Source organism: Podarcis raffonei, chromosome 16 (genome assembly GCF_027172205.1).
Source record: "Podarcis raffonei isolate rPodRaf1 chromosome 16, rPodRaf1.pri, whole genome shotgun sequence".
In the NCBI taxonomy this organism is placed as follows: domain Eukaryota; kingdom Metazoa; phylum Chordata; class Lepidosauria; order Squamata; family Lacertidae; genus Podarcis; species Podarcis raffonei.
Window position 1 is genome coordinate 4,670,462 of NC_070617.1, and position 16,416 is coordinate 4,686,877.

The 16,416-nt window shown below is 44.2% G+C and overlaps 1 long non-coding RNA gene across 1 annotated transcript; it reads left to right on the top strand.

Annotated features, from left to right (window-relative positions):
• Window positions 1-6,619: 6,619 nt before the first annotated feature.
• On the top strand, window positions 6,620-15,486 carry LOC128404376 (uncharacterized). Its single transcript, XR_008328095.1, has 3 exons — window positions 6,620-6,938; window positions 8,751-8,837; window positions 15,261-15,486. It is a non-coding gene; the product is annotated as an uncharacterized LOC128404376 (long non-coding RNA).
• Window positions 15,487-16,416: the final 930 nt, after the last annotated feature.

A 16,416-nucleotide genomic window follows, 5' to 3' on the forward strand; every position in this document is an offset into this window, starting at 1 on the left:
GAGGGGGGAGGTGCGGGAGGAAAGAAAAACAGAGGCATTTTCCTCCTCCTCCTCCTCCTCTCTCTGCCCCCTCCCCAACCTCAAGCCCAACCATGATTCCCTATTAAGGATCAGGTTTCAAAGTAACTGCTAACAGATAAATAAAAGAGGAAGGGAGAACATTCACCGCCTATTATGAAATTATCACCAGACCATTTCATAATACAGTAAAAAGGAGTTGGGGGAGGTGATGAATACACCCTAATGCAAATCTGTTTAAAGAATGTGTTTGACTTTAGGGTTTAAAAAAAAACCCACACCAAAAAAACCCCACAAGCAAACCGGTTGCTGTTTTATCATTTCATCGTGTTGCAGCTGATCTCTTTGTTGCAGAGACCCACCTGGTGGTGCAGGAGAAAGACTCAAAATAAGTAAATAATGTCTCTTCCCAACTCCCATCTCCACTCCCTACAAAATCAGGCTGTGCTTCTGAATAAAAAAACGTGCAGTTGGGGACAGCCCATAGTGCAGAGGTGAAGCATCTGTTTTGCATGCAGAACGACCCAGGCTCAAACCCTTGAATTTCCCGATACAGTGGTACCTCAAGTTAAGAACTTAATTTGTTCTGGAGGTCCGTTCTTAACCTGAAACTGTTCTTAACCTGAAGCACTACTTTAACTAATGGGTCCTCCAGCTGCCACTGCTGTGCGATTTCTGTTCTCATCCTGAAGCAATGTTCTTAACCCGAGGTACTATTTCTGCATTAGCGGCGTCTGTAACCTGAAGCGTCTGTAACCCGAGGTACCACTGTACTGTAGCTTCCTGTTGTCCCGTTTAACTCAGAACCGCAAGGACTGGAATCTTAGTTTTAGGGGAAGGGCTGTGATACATCTCAACATTGTTCCCCCCTTTCTGACCTTCAAAAATATTTTTTTACTTAAGATGCCAATGCTGACAGATCCAGTTGTGAGTTACAGTTTTCCAAAGAAGTCACCTCCTCTCTCTGAGATCCCGCTGCCCACTGCTGAATGTGCTTGGCTGATGTATTTTTTTCAAGTTGAGATCTCCTTTGGATCAAACTTTGCAAAGAATAAGAAAGTGTCTGGTCTGTTGACAGTGAAATGTCAACACTGTTTTCAGAAAAAGAAGCCAGACTCAGCAAAACACTGGTGACCTGGGGTTATGGCTGTTGTTCCATTGCAGGCCCTTTTTAGCATGCCTGAAATTCAGTCCCAATAGAAACAGTAGCTGCTGCTGCTGCAACTAGAAAACAAGCCCCTAGCAACATCAAATGGTATATTTTAAGGGAGATAAGGCCTGCGCAGGCTTGCTAGAAGGGGATCTGTTATAGAACCAAGTGTGAGAAAACGCAACTCCTGATTCTTCTCTGTATTTGCAATTGGAACAAATGGTGGCAGAAAACTCTCTCTCTCTCTCTCTCTCTCTCTCTCTCTCTCTCTCTCTCTGTGTGTGTGTGTGTGTTTGTGCTACACATAAAATCATCATGTTTGGGGGCATATGGTTTTGTTTCGTTTGTTTTGGGTTTTTTACTTGTGTCCATAGCGGCTTGGAACTCACAGCTCAGCTGTTGTCTGAATGGTACAAGAAAGGTAAATCTCACATCAGTTTTATTCTACTTTTAATAGAGGAAATGGCCAAAAGACCAGTGTAAAATAAAAATGATGATGATTCTTTAGCAGAACAAATCCCTTGGACAGAGGAAGGTGTATATTCTGCATTTATAAGTTTAGCTGCAAATTCTGCATTTCTAAGAGGCCCAGAATCAGCTCTCTCATTTACCACCATCACCAAGTGAAAAAGTTTATCACCCTCAAGGCTGTGCAGAAGTTACGCTTGTAAAATTGTGGCAATGAGTGGCAAAATCCCACTAACCAGAATAGGAGGCAGTGCTAGGTTTATTATGGTCAGTACTCTGGCTTAAGGTAAAGGTAAAGGGACCCCTGACCATTAGGTCCAGTCGTGGCCGACTCTGGGGTTGTGGTGCTCATCTCGCTTTATTGGCTGAGGGAGCCAGCGTACAGCTTCCGGGTCATGTGGCCAGTATGACTAAGCCGCTTCTGGCGAACCAGAGCAGCGCACGGAAACGCCGTTTACCTTCCCGCTGGAGCGGTACCTATTTATCTACTTGCACTTGACGTGCTTTCAAACTGCTAGGTTGGCAGGAGCAGGGACTGAGCAACAGGAGCTCACCCCGTCGCGGGGATTCGAACCGCTGACCTTCTGATCGGCAAGTCCTAGGCTCTGTGGTTTAACCCACAGCGCCACCAGCGTCCCAACTCTGGCTTAGTGGAAGTCAAAACAAATGATCTGGATATTATAGGCACATTTGGATTCTTGGGATCGTGAACAGCTTCTCCCTGAATTATGATCAATTTTGATTGTGTACATGTTAAAAATTGTTACAAAAACTAGGGCTCTGCTGCAGAATTATGATGCAAGAGCAAATTGTATACCTCTCCATTGGGGAAGGGTTGTATGTCAAGTGATAGAACATCTGCTTTGCATGCAAGAAGGCTCCAGATTCTGTCCACAGTGGCATTTACAGTTAGGGCTGGGAATATTTCCTACGTAAAACCCAGGAGAGCTGATGCCAGTCAGGGTAAACATTACCAAGCTAGATATATCTACTTATAGGAACTGATTGCCTGGGGCTTCTCGTGGTGCTGGATGGACATTTAGCACTCAAAAGGGTTTCTCAAACTTTGTTGAAACTTTACTCCCCTTCCAAACGGTTTGCTCAATCTTCCTGGACGGATCTCTTGACGCCCACAGCAGCACCACAAGCACCAACTGCTTAGTGGGCGAGCATGTGAAAGACCTCGTGAACGGCAGCATATCTCCCTGCCGCCTACGTGCCGAGATCTGTGGATGTGGGTAATAGGGCCAGCCCTACCCTGCAACAGAACGGAGATGGTCACCTCAGGGATCACATTTGGGTTGCCCTTGAAAGACATTCAGCAGGTTCCATTATGTATACCATGCTACAGCACCTCGGTTTCCAAACTCTTGGAAGTTGAACGTTTCAGTTTTCGAACGCCGAAAACCCAGAAGTAATTGCTTCAGTTTTCGAACACTTTTTGGAAGTCGAATGTACCACGCGGCTTCCATATTGAGTTTTCCGTAAGCAAATGTTTCCGGAAATGCATGCTTCAGTTTTCAAATGTTTCGGAAGTTGAACGGTCTTCCGGAACAGATTACGTTTGAAAACTGAGGTATCACTGTATTTTAAAAATCATGCATTATATATTTTTTCAATCTATAGAGGGCGCCATTCGGATGTTTTTACCCGAGGCAACCCACCTTGGCAGTGTGAGCAGTGGCTTTAAAAAAATGGTTAGACCTCAAAGGCTAGAAACTTGGGTGAATTGGGGTTTTGAAGTAAACAGGATCTGGCCTGGCAATGTCTAGTACCCAGAAACACAACCCTCCATATTGAGAGACAGGACACCTTTGCTAGGGCAGAAAAACAATGCACCAATTCGAAATTTGGTGATACTTCAGAATTCTTACATGTAACCTTCTTGCAATTTGAGTTTTTCTTCAGGTCTAATCATTTCTTTAAGCCACTAATGGAAATCATTCAGTACCTAACGGGTGTTCCTCCTTCCCTTAAAATCTAATAAGGTCCACAATTCAAGAGGGCTCAGGTCGCAGTGGTAGACTATGAGCCTTGTATGCCAAAATAATAATAATAATAATAATAATAATAATAATAATAATAATAATTAATAAACATTTCAATCTGTGCAAGTCCAACTAAAAGCACAGGGAAAGATGCTCTCTGTCAGTCTCTGTTGTCAGTCAAAGGAAATTACGCTAGTTTGATCAGGGGAGAGGAACAGTTTTCAGACCAAGGTCCACATTCCCATCTGGGCAACCTTTCAGGGGCCACACCTTAGTAGTGGGTGAGGCCTGAGGCAAAAGGTGGTGAACAATAAGCTAATTTCCATGTATGTGAAGCAGGGCTGGTCAGGGTGTGGACTAGGGAGATGAGGCATGGCTTATGAGGTGGGAAGGGAGCTCAGTAGGGTCTAAAGGGCCAGGCATAGAGGCCTGGAGGGCCACCTTTGTCCCTTGGGCACCAATAGAGTGATCCAGCCTATAGCAGCTCCCTGACTGGAAGATTAGAAAAGAAAGAAATAGAGTGAGATTATACATCCAAATTTTCAGGGCAAGGGGAAATTAAAATAAAAAAGAGGATAACTGTCAGACTGAGAGCTTTCCTCACTCACGTCCTCCCCACAACCTTGCATTTTCAAACAGGGATGGATATTCCCATCATGCTTTGCTTGTGAACATCCCAGGAGTGAAGGAAAACACCACAAAAAAAGAAAGAAAAGGGGAATTGTAGTTTACCCCCTCACAGAGCTATAATTCCCAGCACCCTTAAACTAGTTCCCAGGATTCCTTGTGGTGGAAAATGTGCTTTCAATATACTGAACTAGATGGGGGACACACAGAGCCTGCTGTTCTTATTATGCTATCCCATTTGGGCATGCCAGCAAGCATGAAGAAACGGGCAAATAAAGCAAAGCAAATAAATAAATAAAAACAACAAAGCAGCCAGGAAGAAAAAATTGAAAACAACCGCCATCATTAAATGCTGTTAAATGAAGCCGCCAAGACTAGGATAGAGGTTGAATGAGCTCATTGTTTCCCTCAGTTGAGAAATAAGCCAGCTTCCGATCCTAGGAAAGCACCTGCTAAAACTGCTTATTTGTGTGGGGAAAGGAGAGCGGGGGGGGGGGGGGAGGAAGAGTGTATTAAATGTGTGTTTTCTCACCCTCCCCATCTTCATGGCGTACGTGGTTAAAGTTGCAAGGCTAGGCCCTGCTTGCATTCTGGGACAGCAGCAATGAGGCAATAAGGTTGCTTTTTTAGAAGAAGGGAGATTAAAACTGACACTTTCAGGGGATTAATTGCTCAGGTTAGAGGCTTTGAGCGCCGGGTGGAGAAAGGTGGAGGGGATGCCCAGTTTTTGTAACCTACACTGTTAGCAGAGTTCCCAAAAGCGCACACTATGAAAGCAAGCTGCCTGGAAATTACAACCTTTTAAAAACTTTTCTCGTGTGGGGAATTGCCCATGGTTACTCCATGGTGAGGACAATGCACTCTACACATGCCCAGAGGCACAAACCTAGCGGGAATCATTTCTTTACATGGGTTTTCACACTCTTTCTATTCACAAAATGCCACCTCAGATGTGGTGGGGGTTATTAGGAGGAGAAAATGTCTTAAAAGGCTGTCAAAATCACTACTAAGGAAACAGACTAGTCTGAGGAAATACTCTCTCCCACTGTGGTTAGAAACCGTCTTGAAGGGCTAAAGTATTAAAGATTATTTTGCAAGGTTATGCTTTTTGAATCCGCTGCCTGATCTTGTAAGATCAGAGAGAGAGAAATTAAAATTACCACATGTGGATATTTGGGGCGGCTTGAAACAATTTGTCACCTGAGGCACAAAACCCAAATAGAAAAATCCCTGCCTTGAACAGGCAATAAAATATAACTCAAATATAAATGGCCCAACGTTTCATTGGACTTTCATTATGCTATCTGAGGCAGCCATCTTAAACTTTACCTCATGGCAAGCAATGCCCCTTTCACCTTTTCAACGCTCACTGGTTTTCTGAATCAGATTACCTCCTCCGTGTATGTTGCCCTTTTGAAACAAACAAAAAAATCACTTCAGATTTTGGTTGGGGTTTTGGGAACAAGTTTTATGAAATAAAAAAACACCAAATAGCCACACACAAAAAATTAGTGAGGTGTTCTTTCCACCTGTCTCTGTACACCCAAACCAAAAGAAATTTTGGTTTTAGCTTCTGTTGTAAGCTGCCCAGTTTTCTGTCTGAAAAAGACTAAAATCTAATAGACTTTTCCAGTCTGAGGCAAGCCATGCTGAGAAGTCGCACACTGGTTGTGTGAGAGAAAAGGAGCTCTTTGATTGTTGTGACAGGAGAATAACTTTCCCCTCAGAACAAAACGGTTGTCGCCAAAATACCTGATAACTTTTTGAATTCACTGATGTAAGAGGGAGCCAAGAAAGGGCTAATCTTGATATTTCTGACTCAAAACATCAGTTCCACTGGTTTCCCTTTTAGATTACACAGATAATCCAGTTAAAGATTTCCCCCTTTTCTTCTCTTCTTTTATTACGGTCTTTATCTTCATCTTCCCTTTCCTTTCTACATTTGTCATCAATGTTGTTTTCCTTTAACACAGGTCAGCCACCAAGCACTTATCAGTTACATTTGTTTGATGTTTCTACTGCTTTACAAATGATAAAACGCCTTGATATTTATTTATTTTTAAATGTCAGCGGTGCAAGCGTGGCTCTCTTGAAGCTGGCAAAACTAATTTGCTACCTGTATGCAGTTTCCTCAGAAAATAATAATACCTGTTTTATTTTTATTTTGAACCGTTGTACTGGTTATTTTATTTATTTACAACATATACACAGGAAAACCTAGCTGTTACCCAGCGGGAATATTTGATTAAAACAAAAATAAATCCAATAAGATAAGTTAATATATCCCTTCCAGCAAAACCGACCTTAGGAACTAGGTTGGTTGTCTCATGAATAACCAGCAACTACAACTGTTTTGTTGCAACGGTGGGCAGCAAATAGTGGAAATTGTTCTTTGAGGACTAGAAGCACAGAATTTAAATTAAGGAAAGGGTGGTGGGGATATAACTGCCATTACAACTTCTTTGCAGGAAATGCAATCACTGCCCCTTCCCAGTTTTTGCAACAGTTGCAGCTGGGATGCCATGCACCGCAGCGACAACAACAGACCGATTATGAGACATTTTCCTGGATTACATGAAGTGCCAGTGAGAGAGAAAAATTCCAGAGAACTCTTTCATTACGTGCCTCAGTTTCCCCAGCCACGCTCTTTTTAGAGACATTAGGACACTTCCTCACCAAAGGATGAGGTAATGAAGAAACAAAGTGGCTTTGGGTGTTGCATTTGAGGGGGATTGTTTGGTTTAGTTTGGATTTTATAACAAATTTGCACTTCCTGGAGCAATACGTCAACCCCAATACCCACATCTACGCTGCAAGATTTGCACTTACACAAATTTTGTGCTGCAGTTCTGCAATGGGTTAAAAAATGTGAATATCAGGGGGCATTCATTAAAATTGCAGACTAAAAGGCATTAGGGTAGGGAAATGTGCTTACAAAAGTGTCTACATTAGGCAAAAGCTATTTTTTAAAAAAATGCATATTATGAGAAATACACACTAAATATTGACAAATTTTTGTGATTACCTTTTTTAAAAAAAATATATAAACTGATGTGGAAATGTTGCAAACTGAATTTATGACTGAATAAGAAATTGACAAGATTTATCCATCCCTTTATGTGGGAAAGAGGTGGCATACAGTACATCCCTGGTGAATCTGAGTTGCGTCCAAGTTTTTACTCAATAGTAGTAGATCCATCAAAATTAATGGCCTACTCTGAAAATGACTTAAGGTTGAACACAACCCCATTTATTCAGTGTCAATGCGTGTAAGAAGATTCCCAAAGGCTTCCAGGTCTTTGCAAAAAGTTGACCCAGACTGGCAGAGTCAGCATATTTCTCATCCAGGGCTCACTTCCAACCAGGAAAAGCCGTTGCTGGATGAGAGGTTAAGCAACTCAGCTACACCCAAAACCAGAGTGACAAAACGGTTTGGGAATTGGCGTCATTTCCCACCTCAATTTTCATTATTTTATTTTTAAAGGTGCACGGTCTAATCTGGGTTCGCAGAAAGGCCTAGCTAAGAACAGGCATCATTTTCAAGTTGGCAATATGTGGGTGTGGGTGTGTGGGTATGGGTATGTAAGTGCCATAAAGGCTGCAAGGGGATGCAAGTTGGTTGTGTTGTGTGGAGGCTTGTTTAGTTAGATTTCATCTCATATCCAGGAAGGAAGAAAACTGTTTTGAAATTGCTGTAAAAGCCAATGGCAGGGAAAGAAAAATTGAGCAATGATTCAGCAAAGAAACAAATTTAGAGTGCAGGAAGGTTGATTAACCAAACAGCATATTTATCTCTTCTGAACACAAGTGAACATTTGCAATTAAAAATAAAGTCTACAGATATTCCAGAATTGCTCTGAGAATGTTATTCACTGAGAGATGTGAATACTCTAAAAATCTAACTTCTGAGGTACTATTCAAAATATATACAGTACCTCTCATCTCTGGATCTGAAGATGTAGGCTGTGAAGAATTTGAGGAACACAAAAATGTCAGTTAGTGATTGAAATATACTCAGAGTCGCAAAGTGATTTCATGCTCTTTATTCAGCTCATAGTGGTGAGGAGGAATGAATGAATGTCCCCTCAAAGTACCTGCTTTATATAGATTATTTACACAATGGGCTGCACATGATTGGCTAATTCCGGAATTCTACTGTAAGCCAATCAGGTTGTGGATTCACTTCTATCTGGAGCATGATTGGGTAGTTCCTGCCAACCAATCATACCGCTGCATTGTTCTAGGACCAATCAGACTGCTGCATTCTGAATCCTATTGTTCTAGGACCAATCAGACTGCTGCCTTTTGGATCCTATTGTTCTAGGACCAATCAGACTGCTGCAGTTTGGATCCTATTCAACTCAGTACATAACAGTGATTTTTCAGTCAGCACTACTGAGCCTTTAATAGTTGCACAACAGACAGAAATTAAAGAGGGAAATTTCTCCAGAATTCAAAGTGAAAGTCATACAAGATTGTTTCCATTTGTTCCCTTTCAGGAACTCGGGATGACTACAAATCTCTCCAGGACACTCCCAAATGCTTTGGGTCGATGCCTGGAAGGGACATCAATCTCACATTACAAGGTAGAAGATGGCTTTTCCATGTAGCTGTTTATCAATATAGCACCTTTTTGCCACCTAAAGGGACCCTTTCCTGCTTCTAAATCTTTCCTCTGATCTCCACAACTGTGGTCTCTCTTCTTAGCCTTCCTGGCTCTTTCTCCTCAACAAGCCTTTTCTCTTTAAAAGCTACTGGCATGAAACATTTGCTTCAAGATGCAAAGAAACTCTTGCATTAGCTTCTGCTGCAACAGCCTAAAACTTCTCTGGTTCCTTCCCTCTCACTTTTCACATCTACGTTTCAAGATTCTAGTCCTCACTGTGCAAACATCTCTCTCTCTCTCTCTCGCTCTCTCTCTCTCTCTCTCTCTCTCTTTCTCTCTTCTCCCCACTTATGTTACTTTCTTTGTTCCTCACAATATCACTGGTGCTATGGGCACTGGACGAAGGCTTGAGGGTGCTGTGCCAAGGGATGTAATCCCAATGGGGCTACTCTGGAGAAGGGTCATGTCATTGGTACCAAAAATTGGGTAACACAGGGGTGTGGAACCTCTGGCCTGAAAGACAAACACAAGCACCCAAGGTTCTCTATTTGGCACTTGGGCTCTCTCCAAGCCACGCCCTTCACTGGTCTTCACTGGTGTCTCAAGGTGGGGAGTGAGCGTGTGTACTTAAAAATGGAAAGCGTAATGCTGGTGGTCAACAAAAGTGGTTTAAAGACTGTCTCAAGGCAAATCTAAAAAAAGTAGTATAAACACTGACAACTGGGAAAGACTGGCCTGTGAGCGCTCCAGTTGGAGAACAGCCTTTACCAAAGGTGTCATGGGTTTTGAAGACACTCGAACTCAGGACCAGTGGCGTAGCGTGGGGGGTGCAGGGGGGGCCGGCCGCCCCGGGCGCAACATCCGGGGGTTAGGGTTAGGGTGCGCAAATCCACGGGTTAGGGGGCGCAAATTACTTGCCTTGCCCCGGGTGCTGACAACCCACGCTACGCCACTGCTCAGGACGCAAGGGAGAAATGTCCTAAGAGGAAGGCACGCTTGGCAAATCCACACCATGATCAACTCCTGCCCGGAAACCAATGTCACCAACTGTGGAAGGACGTGTGAATCCAGAATTGGCCTCCACAGTCACTTACAGACTCATTGTTAAAACCGTGTTTATGGAAGACAATCTTACTTGGCTACGAGTGATCGCCAAAGAACATTTGCATTCATTGCTCCATCCAGTATTGTCTCTGGCCCTGCCCACCAATGGAAAGTTGCCCGGAAGGAAATGTGGTCCTTAATCTGAAAAAAAGGGGTCTGCACCCCCATTTTAGCACTACTGTCTATGCATTTGTCTGACAGCCCAGCTCTGAGTGCGGATTCTGGGAAATGAGAAACTGCAGCTTGGCTGTCTAGTAAGAATGGGCTGGCCCTGTCATGGCTGCTTAAGCGTTTTTGTGGCTTTAAACAGAAAATCCACAACAATGTCCTCTTTGCCTCCTGCCAATTAACATGGGCCACAATCCAGCGGCATCTGGGTTTGGGTGTTTATTGGTTTTTGCACAGTGCTGAAATAAGCAGTTGCTCTGTTTAGTGAATGTGGAATTCCTCAGAACCCGGTGCTTCCCACTAATTTTAATTGGCAATAAAACTAAGCCAATCTTGCAAAGCCTGGATAAAAATCTTTCGAACTTCTCCCGTACTGCTCAGCCGAGGAGGAGTTTGGAATTTTTGAAAGCCTCGATGATACCAGATGCATATTGCATTTCTGTTCCATCACCAGCCCTTCTGGCAAGTAGAGAAGTGGGAATTGTTTAAAGGGCATTATGAATGTAGGAAGCTGTCTTAAGCCCAGTCAGACCACTGGTCCATCTTGCTCCATACTGTCTACACAAACTGGCAGTGATTCTCCAGGGTTTCAGACAGGCAATTAATCCCAGCCCTACTCGAAGATGCTCAGGGCAGGGATGTGACTTTGTTCATTGTGTCTCTCAATACCAGAGAATTTAAGGGGCGGGAAAAGACTGCATGGAGGGGACTTCAAGACCCAATTGTGGGCTTCCTGTTGGGATGGATCCAAGAAGGCAAATTCTTGTGTGGCAATGTACCAGCTTGTGTATCTGAAAAAGGAGTGTGTCCCCAGGACAACCTCAGAGCCAGGTGTGGGCTAATCTTAACACACCAGGTGTGCGAAAGTACATTGCAAGGAATGTTCTTGAGGTGTGCTCCTCTCGGTTCAGCTTTCAGGAACCAGTTTGGTTAAGGTAATTGAGCGGCACCCATCTCTCCCCAGAACCCCCCTTGTAAGCATTAGTCAGGGGAATTTTATCTGATCTCCCCAATTCGAAAACAAAGGGGCAGCTTGATCTCCCCGGAAGGTATAGGAATGTTTACAGGAAGATGCAGAATACAGGAGGCTGGTAACTAGGGGAACCTCTCGTCTTTTGAAAGAACGTCTCATTCTTCTCTAACAAAATGTGTCATAATGTTTATGAAGAGTTCTCTGAAAACACGTATGTGGCAATGAATAATGGAAGGGGAACAAAAGCGTCCACTGTCCCTCATGTTTTAAAATATTTTTTTTAACACCCAGAGACGGGGCATGCCATTGAATGAATGAGACATGCATTACACACGTGCATCCAAAGCAAGTAATTGTGGCATCATTTGTTTTGGGTATAAGGAAGGAAGCAACTTGTGCTTCACATCTCCTCTGAAAGGACAGCCTCTCATCTCCCAGCAAAATAGGACCTCAAGTGCCAACCAATTGAGCAAGTCATGCGGAAAAGGACAGTTAAGCTAGAACGTCACAGACGCCCAGACCTGTCCCAAAACACAGGTGCACACAACGTCCCAGTCTAGCCCAGCCTGTCGTGAAGTCTTAACGTTTGTGCGAAGGGGTTTGTGCTTGTTCAACCTGTTTCCTCTCTAACTGCTCTCGAAGCTGGAGTTTGTAAGCTTCTTGGGGAAAGGGCCTTTGGATTGCCCACCCATTTTTGCTTGGACACAAGGCAATAATACTGTATAAATAGTAAGGACCAGGGGTTAGGGGAGTTATAGTCCAAAGCAAATGGAGGGCACCAAGACTTGCGAAGTGCATTTGAGTCCCTATTCTGGCCCCATTCATTACGTAAGACCCAACCAAGGGAATCAGGCACAGCGACTTCTTCACTGTGGCCCCACTACTGTGGCACATACTAGGGACATTTGCCAAGCCTGCTCTTTCCTGTTTCTCTCTTTCCTGTCTTCTGGAATTCTTTTTCTAAATGGTTTGTTTTGCTTTTCCCAGCATCGTGTTTTGAACTCCTGGTTGCTCTCTTACTGTAACCCCCTCAGGGATGGAAATTGCCTTCTCGTGCTTTACGTAGTGCCATCTACTGAAATAGCTCTATAATTTAAATAGCTCCTCGACACATCACCCATCTAGTCAAGCACAATAAATTAAACTAATTTACATGATTAAAGTGTCCAAGGGATGATCATCAGTTGATGTTGTTTATCCCTCTGTCTTATGAATATGGTAGCATATTATCTCCTTCTATATTTGACCAATATGTTGTTACTTCAGCAGTAAAGCCATTATAGTTGTTGGGTTTTGGGGGCGTGGGGCGTGTGCAAGTGTATGTTCCAGAGTTTTATTTGTTTATTGGTGCTTCTGTTTGGAAAACTGCATTCAACAGTTTTTTATACTTATATATATTGAAACTTAAGAGTAAAAATCACATGAAGCTGAACATAGGGAGGATTCAGGACAGACAAAAGACGGTATATCTTTATGCAGTGCATAAACTATGGAATATATTTCCACACGAGGCAGTGATGACCACCAAGTACCTCATAATGCCTGTATTCTGCGGCCACAACTGGAGGCAGCCATGCTTGATGCAGCAGAGAGAAAGAAAAAAGCTAACGCTATTCTAGGCTGCATCAACAGAAATAGTGTCCAGACCAAAGGAAGTAATAGTACCACTATATTCTGCCATTCTGCCACACTATATTCTGCCATTCATTCATCCATTCTGAAGGAAATCAGCCCTGAGTGCTCCCTGGAAGGACAGATCCTGAAGCTGAGGCTCCAATACTTTGGCCACCTCATGAGAAGACTCCCTGGAAAAGACCCTGATGTTGGGAAAGATGGAGGGCACAAGGAGAGAAGGGGACGACAGAGGACGAGATGGTGGGGCAGTGTTCTCGAAGCTACCAGCATGAGTTTGACCAAACTGCGGGAGGCAGTGGAAGACAGGAGTGCCTGGCGTGCTCTGGTCCAGGGGGTCACAAAGAGGCGGACACGACTGAACAACAATATTCTGCCTTGGTCAGTTCTGGGCGCCCCAATTTAAGAAGGATGTTGGAAGATGTGCAGAGGAGGGCTACCAAGATGATCAAGAGTCCGGAAATCAAGCCTTATGAGGAACGGTTGAAGGAGCTGGATATGTTTAGCCTGGAAAACAGGGGACTGAAAGGAGATATGAGAGCCATCTTCAAGTATCTGAAAGGCTGTCACATGGAAGAAGGAACAAGCTTGTTTCCTCCTGCTTTGGAGCGTAGGACTCAGACCAATGACTTCAAGTTGCAAGAAAGGAAATTTAGACTAAACACTAGGAAGAACTTTCTGGCAGCAAGAGCTGTTAGATAGTGGAACGGGCGCCTTTGGAATGTTGTGGGCTCTCCTTCCTTGGAGGTTTTTAAGCAGAGGTTGGATGGTCATCTGTCATGGATGCTTTAAGTTGAGATTCTTACATTGCAAGGAGTTGGAATAGATGACCCTGGAAGGTCCCTTCCAACTCTATGTTTCTGAATACAAGTTGCTATTGCACTTGGGACCTGCTTGCAGGCTTCACACTGGGGCATCTGGTTGACTACTGTGAGACCAGGATGCTGGACTGGATGGGCCACTGGTCTGATCCTGCTACAGGGCTCTCCTGATGCAATTCTTTCACAGGTTTGCAAAAATTCAGCTTTTCATGAGGCAGTATTCCCTGCACCCTGAAGCAGAAACCCAGCCCCACAGAGCATTCACAGACCTGCTTATTGATCTCTGGGAGTTTTTTTTTACCTGAAAAAGAGATGGTGGGGAGGAGGAAGTTGCAAGAGTTGCCAGAGGCTCCATTGCACAAGGGAAGCCTACACCACAATGAGCCCTGCTGCTGCCACTCCTGCCAAAGAAAAGCGAAATTGCATCAGGGGCTTGAAAGTCATCCTTTACTCACATGAGGATTCCGGCTCCTTGGAAAAGGGGGAGGGAGGGAGCAGACGTTGCGAAAGAGGGGCCGTTTTGTTGTCTTGGGCAACTAGAGGCCGTTTAAGAAAATAAAATAGATGAATGAAGAAGAAGAAGAGGAGGAGGAGTTTGGATTTGATATCCCGCTTTATCACTACTCGAAGGAGTCTCAAAGCAGCTAACATTCTCCTTTCCCTTCCTCCCCCACAACAAACACTCTGTGAGGTGAGTGGGGCTGAGAAACTTCAGAGAAGTGTGACTAGCCCAAGGTCACCCTGCTGCTGCATGTGGAGGAGCGGGGACGCAAACCTGGTTCACCAGATTACGAGTCCACCGCTCTTAACCACTACACCACACTGGTGAAGCTGTACCCACTTTCCAAGATTGCTTCCACAATCCACGGGCTGGCTCCACGGCCTTGTTTCTGCAGAACAAGATCTCAAGGCAAGAGCTGGGATGCATCAAGAAGGGAAAGCACCTGTGTCTTGGTTGCCACCCTCTGCACAAATTCGAGGTTGTCAATATCCTTCTTAATGTGCAGTGCCCAGAATTGGGCACAGTATTCCAGGTGTGGTCTGACCAAGGCAGAATAGAGTGGTACTATTACTTTCCTTGATTTGGACACTAGACTTCTGTTGATGCAGCCTAGAATAGCGTTCGCTTTTTTTTTTTTTTTGCTGCTGCTGCTGCATCACACTGTTGACTCATGTTCAGCTTGTGGTCTACTATGACCCCTAAATCCTTTTCACATGTACTGCTAGTAAGCCAGGTGTCCCCCGTCTTATATTTGTGCATCTGGTTCTTCCTGCCGAAGTGCAGAACCTTAACATTTGTTCCTATTGAAATTCATTTTGTTACGTTTGGGCCCAGGTTCTCAAATCTGTTGTCATTTTGAATCCCAATCCTGTTTTCTGTGGCATTAGTTACCCTTCCCAGTTTGGTGTCGTCTGCAAATCCAATGAGCATCCCCTCAGTTCCTGCATCTGTTTATAAATATATTGAACAACAACAGACCCCAGACAGAATTCTGCAACACTCCACTTGCCACTTTTCCCCCAGGATGCTGAGGAACCATTAGTAAGCATTCTTTGGCTTCCGTCAGTCAACCAGCTACAAATACAAATTTTGACCAATTAAATGTGTCTATTTCACAGTCAAGGAACACTGAGGTGGAAACATCAAATGCTTAAGGACAAGGCAAGATGTGTAAATATATCGTTTATTTTTATTTACATGCAGTTTCACGGAACGAGTTGTTGTTCCAGTGGAGAGTACCAGCCAGGAAACACCAAGACTGAGAGAGAACATTCCCACTGAGCAAGCAGTGCTAAGCGTAAGTACACTACAATACTATGATCCTATGATGGCTGTGTTTTTGTGCAGTTGTGTGAAAGCCTCGCTGACTTACTGCAGCAAGGGGAAATCTACCAGTCCCCTAGGGTAAAGCAAAAACAGCATATGTACTTCTGAGTTTGAACAGAGAGCATTACACTTATTACTCAGTCTACACTCACCTTTCCCCAAGTTCCCAACTCCCTGCAAGTTAGAAAGTAAGTAAGTCAAAGATCAGAGGGTAGTGGGTGCCAGTCATCTAAAAGCCCCCAGGTCTCAGTCTCTCTTTCTGAAGAGCTGAATGCCAGGTTATGTTTGCAACAGAGTTAGTGGTTGCCTTGAATTTTTGATGGATGCCAATTACAGATTTAAAAGCACTTAGTCACTCATGCGCGGGTGATAAATCCTTTCAAACAGGTTTTTCCAACCTGCAGCGGAAAACCTCCCTTCTGAGTTCAGGCCTTCAGCATCCCTTTCCCCCCTTTTTAACAAGCCAAACAAAGCCACCAAATAAAATATTGAAGAGTCACTGAAGCCCAGTAAAAACTGACTCCTGGCCTGGCTCTTTATGATACCCCGCAATATCCGGCTTGCTATCAGAAGGTCACGTTTCTGTCCTATCCAAAAGGAAAAAGGGGGTGCAGAGCCGTGCAAACAATGCAGGTTGATCTAGAACACCTGACCGCAATGATTTACTCAACTGTGAGTCAAGGGTTCTCTGTCCATGCTCAGGGGCACCATGTCATAGCTTCGTTTTTGTTCCGGAGCTCAACTGTGGCATTAAGGACGTGCCTTTTCTTTTCCTTCGAGCGGATGAAAGCCAAACTGAGTCAGAGTTGGGTGGCGACCCACGTCACCTGTTGCCCCAACTTCAAGTATTCTTGAACCAGAAAAAAATGCTGCTCCTTCCTCCCCCCCCTTGCACCCTCCCCCTCCGCCAAGTGTTTTGTAAGTGTGTTACGTAAGAAGAGGAGCCCGGCTGAATCAGATGCAGAGTGACCATCTAAAGTTTAATGTAGAGGCCGAAGTGGTGCCCCAACAGGAAACTTGACCGGAAGGACAC